Raw genomic sequence first — 7,517 nt, 5'->3', positions numbered from 1 at the left:
CTTTTAATGATCATAACAAATCTATGAGGTAGATATTATTATCCTCCTTCTAGAGATGAAAAATAGAGGCACAGAGAGGCTAAGTAACTTGCTCTAAGTCACACAGGTAATAAGTGAATTTTCCAGATTATGAATCCAGGCAGGCCTCTTACCAGAGCCTGGCACCATACAGTATTGTTTATCCATGAAATCTCACTGTTACATAAATGAAATTTTAAAAAGAGAGACAGTGAATTCACTTACTAGATTGGCAAAGATTGGGGAGCCAAATTACACGCAGGGTGAGAAGGGCCTGGGGGACGGTGTTTTCTGCCATCCATGTAGATACATAGACAAGGTGATGAACAGCCATTCCTCCACTCCTAACACAAGTCAGAATTTGTTCAGGTAGCCACCTATCTCCAGTTCCAGAGAGCAATTCGAGTATTTTAAAGCAGTGTTTTTCAAATTGTAGGTCATGATCCACTGGTGAGTCATGAAGTCCATTTAATGGGTTACAACCAGTGCTTTTCTTAAAACATGAAATTGAGGAGAAAATGGAGTATATGGTAGCACCTTTCATTTGGCGTTCTGGCTTCTGTGAGAAAACAAATGTCTTTATTATGGAAGCCAATCTGTGTTGAGATTGTTGTTCCTTTGCAGCTGAAAGCCTCCTGGCTGATTCACTGGAAGTGTGAACTGTGTGATACTTCTGGAGGGCAATCTGACTATATGTGTCAAAAATTTAACTGAACATACTCAATAATGCCATTTCTAGGGGTATATTTCAAGGCAGGAAATGACCAGGTGGACAGTGTACAAGGATTTTCATAGAATCAATATTTTTAATTGCAAAACATTAGAAAACATGTAAATAATCATCAACAGAGATTCAACTATATCGTACTCTACATTTTATACAACAGAATGCTATACAGTCAGTAAAATAAATTAATAAGACTTAGAAAGTAGCAAATTGGGCCAGGTGTGGTGGCTCACACCTGTAATCCCAGCACTTTGGGAGGCTGAGGGAGGCGGATCACTTGAAGTCAGGAGTTCGAGGCCAGCCTGGCCAACATGGTGAAACCCCATTTCCACTAAAAATACAAAAATTAACCAGGTGTGATGGCACGTGCCTGTAATCCCAGCTATTGGGGAGGCTGAGGCATAAGAATCGCTTGAACCCAGGAGGCGAGAAGCAGAGGTGGCGCCACTACACTCCAGGCTGGATGACAGAGCGAAACTGTCTCAAAAAAAAATAGGAGCAAATTGCTCATATCATGTATTAGCATAAAAAACTAGAATAGGAAATCAGTCAAGCCAATGAGTTAAAATGAAAAGTTAAGACATCTGTGATTTTTGCAACCACTAATGTATAATTGATACAGGCAACAAGCATCATTAGATGCTAACACCACTGAGTAAGTAGGAGCAGGAGGCTTTAGGATTTCAAAAGGCCCCCCCGATAGAGGAAAAAAGGAATCTTTACATCTGGCAGAGGCCACTTTTACCAAGTAAGAAAACTTTGCATTCCCAACAACGGGAGAAACTCACACGGTGAGCCCCCGACGCCAAGTCTCAACATCACTTCGATTATATCCTTGTCGGAAAGATTTAACCAGAATCTAGTCAAAAGGAAGCAAAGCCATAGTGTACAGCCTTCCACAAGATAATTGGCTTGGACTCAAAAAATGTCCATGTCACAAACAACAACAAAATGTGAGAGGGAATATTCTGAGCAGTGATGTCCAATAGAAATGTAACGCAGGCAAAAGGTGGAATTTCAATATTTTTAAAGCCAAATGAAACAGTGACAAGACAGGTGAAATTAAATTTTTATTTTTTTTTTTTTTTTTTGAGACAGTCTCGCTCTGTTGCCCAGGCTGGAGTGCAGTGGCCGCATCTTAGCTCACTGCAAGCTCCGCCTCCTGGGTTTACGCCATTCTCCTGCCTCAGCCTCCCGAGTAGCTGGGACTACAGGAGCCCACCAGAAATTAAATTTTAATAATGTATTTTAACCCAACGTAATCAATGTATTCTCATTTCAACATGCAATCAAAATAAAATTTGAATTTAGAATATTTGAAATTGAATATTGAATTTAAAATTTGAATATTTAAAATTTGAATACTGAATATAAAATTTGAATATCTGTGTATTAGATAATATTACTGTATTGATGTTAAAGTTGTTGGTAATCATTAGGAACTGAATGTTTGTGTTCTCCCACAATGCATATGTTGAAGTCCTAACACCCAATGTAATGGTATTTGGAGCTGAGGCCTTTGGGAAGGAAACATATTTAGATGAAGTCATGAGGGGCAGGACCCTCGTGATGGGATTAGTGTCCCCATAAACAGAGGAAGAGATGTTAGAGCTCTCTCTCTGTCTCCACCACATGAGGACATAGTGAGAAGACAGCCGACTGGGTGCGTTGGCTCTTGCCTGTAATCCCAGCACTTTGGTAGGCCAAGGCAGGTGGATCACTTGGGTCGTGAGTTTGAGACCAGCCTAGCCAACATGGTGAAACCCCATCTGTACTAAAAAAACAAAAATTAGCTGGCCGTGGTGGTGCACATCTGTAATCCCAGCTACTCAGGAGGCTGAGGCAGGAGAATCGCTTGAACCCAGGAGGTGGAAGCTGCAGTGAGCCAAAATTGCACCACTGCACTCCAGCCTGGGTGACAGAGCAAGACTTCATCTCAAAAAAAAAAAAAAAAAAAAAATGCTCGCTTCAGCATATACTGAAATTGGAAGGATACAGAGAAGATTAGCACAACCCTTGCACAAGGACGACACACAAATTTCTGAAGCATTCCATATTTTTAAAGTGTTCTACTATAAAGACACATGCACATGTATGTTTATTGTGGCACTGTTCACAATAGCAAAGACTTGGAACCAATCCAAATGCCCATCAATGATAGACTGAATAAAGAAAATGTGGCACATATACACCATGGAATACTATGCAGCCATAAAAAAGAATGAGTTCATGTCCTTTGCAGGAGCATGGATGAAGCTGGAAACCATCTATTCTCAGCAAACTAACACAAGAACAGAAAACCAAACACCTCATGTTCTCACTCATAAGTGGGAGTTGAACGATGAGAACACATGGACACAGGGAGGGGAGCATCACACACCGGGGCCTGTCGGAGGGTGGGGGACTAGGGAAGGGATAGCATTAGGAGAAATACCTAATGTAGATGACAAGTTGATGGGTGCAGCAAACCACCATGGCATGTGTATACCTATGTAACAAACCTGCATGTTCTGCACATGTACCCCAGAACTTAAAGTATAATAATGAAGGAGAAGGAGAAGAAGAAGGAGGAAGAGGGAGGAGGAGCAGGAGGAGGACAGCCATTTGCAATCTGTAAGCCAGGAAGGGGGCCCTCACCAGGATCTGAGTCAGCTGACACCTTGATCTTACACCTTCAACCTCTGAAATTTTGAGAAAGAAGTGTGTGCTGTTGAGGTCATCCAGTCTATGGCATTTTGGTATAGCAGCCCAAGCCTACTAATACGGTCATAATAGTACTTTGTTCTATAGGAGAATGCTGTTATTCTCAAGAGACACATGCTGAAGTACTTAGGGTAGACTCATGATATCTGCAACTTGCTTTCAAATGCTTGGACCAATTATACATAGATGATAGGTAGATAAATAGAAATAGAGATGGAGATAGAGCAAGCAAAGAAGCAACTATTAATAACTGGTGAATCTAAGAAAAGGATATTTGGGTGTTTACTATTTTTCCAACTTTTTTCAGGTATGAAATTTTTATTTTATTTTATTTTATTTATTTATTTTTTGAGACAGAGTCTCACTGTGTTGCCCAGGCTGCAGTGCACAAACCTGGCTCACTGCAACCTCCATCTCCTGGGTTCAAGCGATTCTCCTGCCTCAGCCTCCCGAGTAGCTGGGACTACAGGCACGCGCCACCACGCCCAGCTAATTTTTGTGTTTTCAGTAGAGATGCAGTTTCACCATGTTGGCCAGGATGGTCTCGATCTCTTGACCTCATGATCCGCCTGCTTCAGCCTCCCAAAGTGCTGGGATTATAGGCATGAGCCACCATACCCAGCCAACATTTTCTAAATAAGAAGTTGGAAAGCATAAATAGAGTAAAATGTTTTGAGAGAAAAAGAATCCAAATAATGACATTTCATATTATTTTATAGTTTACAGTGTATTTTCACATATATTAATGTGATCCTTTCAAATATCCATGGAGGTTGATACATCGTGTGTTTTATCCTTATTTTGTAGTCTTCAAAAACATTTACTTAGTGCCTAACCATGTGCCAGGCATGGTATATTCATCCTCTCTTTTCATTTCTACAAGACCTCTGGAAGGCAGATACCAGCTCTCCCGTCCACAGAGGCTCTGGTGGGGTCCCGAAGCTAGCAGCCTGCAGAGCTGGCATCCGAATGCAGCTTTGTCTGACTCTGAGGCCTGAGCTCATCCCTCTGCTGGCATCCTGTTTGTGATTCCTGTTTTACAGTTGTAGGAATAGAAACTCAGAGAAGTTAACTAACCTGTGCAGTGTCACACAGCTACTCAGGGGCAAAGCCAAAGTTCAAGCCAGAACTTCAGTCTCCTATTCCAGAGCTCAGACCTCCTTCCAAAGCGCCTGTAATGAGCACTCTGGAAACAGGTTCAGGCTCTAACCTGGTGGCTCATGTGATAAGAAGTCTCAGCACACAAGGGCCCTCAGCACAGGAAATTACTCAAGTTATTGGAGTGGAGCCAAGGAAAGGCCCCGAAGCTCAGAAGAGGCCTCACTCGGGAGACACTTTGTGAAAATAAAAGCAAGACTGCATTGACTCATTCATTTGATGCTCTGATTAAGAAGCATGAGTTGCCACTCCTTGTGATCGGGAGCTGTAAACTCCAGCCCTGGAGGCATAATCTGGCACAGATTCCCTTGGATGGGCAAACAGTATTCAGGCAGGACTACCATTTCTGGGAGGGGGAGACCAGGGCAAGCAGGTCACGACTTGAGGCTCATAACCATGCTGCACTGATTTGCTTAAAAGTAAATATTATTTGGTTTTCATTTAATTTTAAACAAAATTTAAATTTTTAAATGAAAATGTTCACTTAATTTGAGTTATTAAATTAAAATAACTTTACTTTACTTTCATGCTTTACTGAAAGTCTTAGCCTGGAGAACAACGAAGTCCTTTGTGAAAATACTTAAATAAGAAGAGAACAGCAATCCTAACAGGAATCTAAGGAGACTGTGCGTCTTGCTTTGGCACAGCTCAGTGCAGTGGAGACTTCTAAAGCGGGCTCTATGGACAGAGTCCTTCAGGGACCACCACCTGCCCCCATGCCCAACGTTGAGGAGGAAACTCCAGCAGGGATCCGCCAGGTGGCTCTAAAGCTAAGAAGGTGACCTCCTGGGTGTCCATCTTGAAACACAGAGCACCCTTCGAACTGCCAGAGGGAGTGGACCAGCTGGCGCAGAGATCACAGAGCCCTGCAGTGATCAGCTGCCATCTGGATCTGCCCGGGTGCAAGCAAACTGCACAGCCCTGGAAGCTTCCTCAGGGCTCCAAGAGAGCATCTGCATGTTAGGAAGCCTGGGGTGTGCTGCAAGACCTTTGCTCTGACCATGGCAAAGCCTATGCATGCTAGGAGTCACATTGAACTCTTTTCTATTAATAATAACTTATCTGAGATTCTGCAGCGACTGTCGCTCTAGAATCTGCATTCAGGAATGATCAGCATCAGTGCTGAGTACCCAGGAGTGGGATATAGATTTAGGCAGAGATGTGGGAAGCAGCTGTCAGTGAAGGATGATGTTGTGATTGGTGGCTGGAACCCACAAGTAGACACCAAACTGCTAACAGGGTGGTCGTGGAGGTAGATGTCTAGGCAAGCAGCGAAGTTCAGTCATTCAGAGTCCATGAGGGTCTGACTTGAGACAGTGAATTCTGTAGAACTCCATACTCGTTCTGAAGTGGTTTTGTTAGGCGGTCAGCTCTACCTTTGTCCAGACTATCTGAAAGGCACCCAATGCACGGGCTGCAAACCTCAACAGCAGAAGACTTGTGCTGAAACCCCTTCCAAATGCGTTCTCTAGACTGGCCAACTAATGTGTCTTCTTTGCTGTCCAGCTGGAATCTCCATCCGATTGTCTTTTTAAAAAAATCCAAGTCTTTGCCGTGCCAAGCACCAGGAAAAGCATGATTTGCACATTTGAGAGCTAACAAAAAGAGTCCATCCAAGTGTCCTAGTGAATCTGCAGCCCGGCTGGGCTCACTTTTCCCTGTGTGCCCCACATGCCCACTGAGCCCCTCAGTGGTTGCCCAGACCACTTCCCCACACCCCAGGCCTGAAAGAACCTTGTGTGGCTTAATCTCAGAGCAGAGTCCTCTGAGGTCGAGATGCTTGATTGAGAGACGGCTGGAGGGGCTTCCCCCATTCGACCCAAAGATGTAATGCTGGTGCCACATCTTGTGACTTGCGGTATCAAAGACTGCTGCTGGTGAAAAGGAAACGATAGGGCTTCCACCCCTCAGAGGAGGTCAGTGGTCACTGTAATCAGAGGAGTGCTCTGTTCCATTTCAGTGACTCAATGGTCACATTATCCTTTAAAAATAAAAATAAAAAATTCACATGCTAGGCCTAATAATATTGCCTCTCTTCTCTTTCTCATTTTTCCTCTCTTCCCTCCCCCAGACTCTCCCTTACCCTGTTTTCTCTCTCTTTTTGTTGATGTGCAATTGACATACCATTAACCATTATAAAGTGCACAATTCAGTGGTATTTAGTGCATTCGCAGTATCATGCAATCGCCACCTCTTTCTAGTTTCAGAACCTTTTCATCTCCCAGAATAACATCTGGTACCCATTAAGCAGTCACTCCCATTTCCCCCTCCCCCAGTCCCTGACAACCACAAATCTGCTTTCTACCTCTGTAGATTTGCCTATTCTGGATCTTTCACATAAAAGAAATGATGCAACATGTGTTCTTTTTGTGTCCGGTTTCTTTCTCTTAGCACATTTTCCAGGTTTAATCCAAGTCGTAGCATGTATAATACTTCATTTCTTTGTGTGGCTACATGATATTCCATGGTGTGGGTAAACCACAACTTGCTTATCCATTCCTCTGTCGATGGTCATTTCTTCCTTTTGACCGTTGTGAATAATGCTGCTATAAAAACGAGTGCACAAGCTTCTGTGTAGATATGTGCTTTCATTTCTCTTGAGTGATAGAACTAGGAGTGGAAATGCTGGGCCGTATGTCTGGATGTTTCACATTTTGAGGAATTGCCAGACTCTTTCCCTAGTAGCTGCACCACTTTACATTTCCACCAGCAATGTATTAGCGTCTCTCTCTCTCTATCTCTCTCTCTCTTTTCTCTAACAAAACTAAATCAACAAAACAATTTGTTCATCCTAGACTGCTGAGTGTGCCAAGGTATTTAAATGACCAGTTGTTTCACAGCAGTGATTCACAGAGCGGCCATGTTAAAAGGTAAGCCTAAGCCAAACAGGCCCCCAGTTGGTCTGCAGACT

At 43.1% G+C, this 7,517-nt stretch overlaps 1 pseudogene; it reads left to right on the top strand.

The window, feature by feature from the left end:
* Positions 1-2,706: 2,706 nt before the first annotated feature.
* LOC111545335 lies at positions 2,707-2,806 on the top strand (annotated as a pseudogene).
* The last annotated feature ends 4,711 nt before the right edge of the window (positions 2,807-7,517 follow it).

The sequence above is a fragment of the Piliocolobus tephrosceles genome, chromosome 1 (genome assembly GCF_002776525.5).
Source record: "Piliocolobus tephrosceles isolate RC106 chromosome 1, ASM277652v3, whole genome shotgun sequence".
Lineage (NCBI taxonomy): Eukaryota > Metazoa > Chordata > Mammalia > Primates > Cercopithecidae > Piliocolobus > Piliocolobus tephrosceles.
This window is presented reverse-complemented; position numbering and strand designations above follow the sequence as displayed.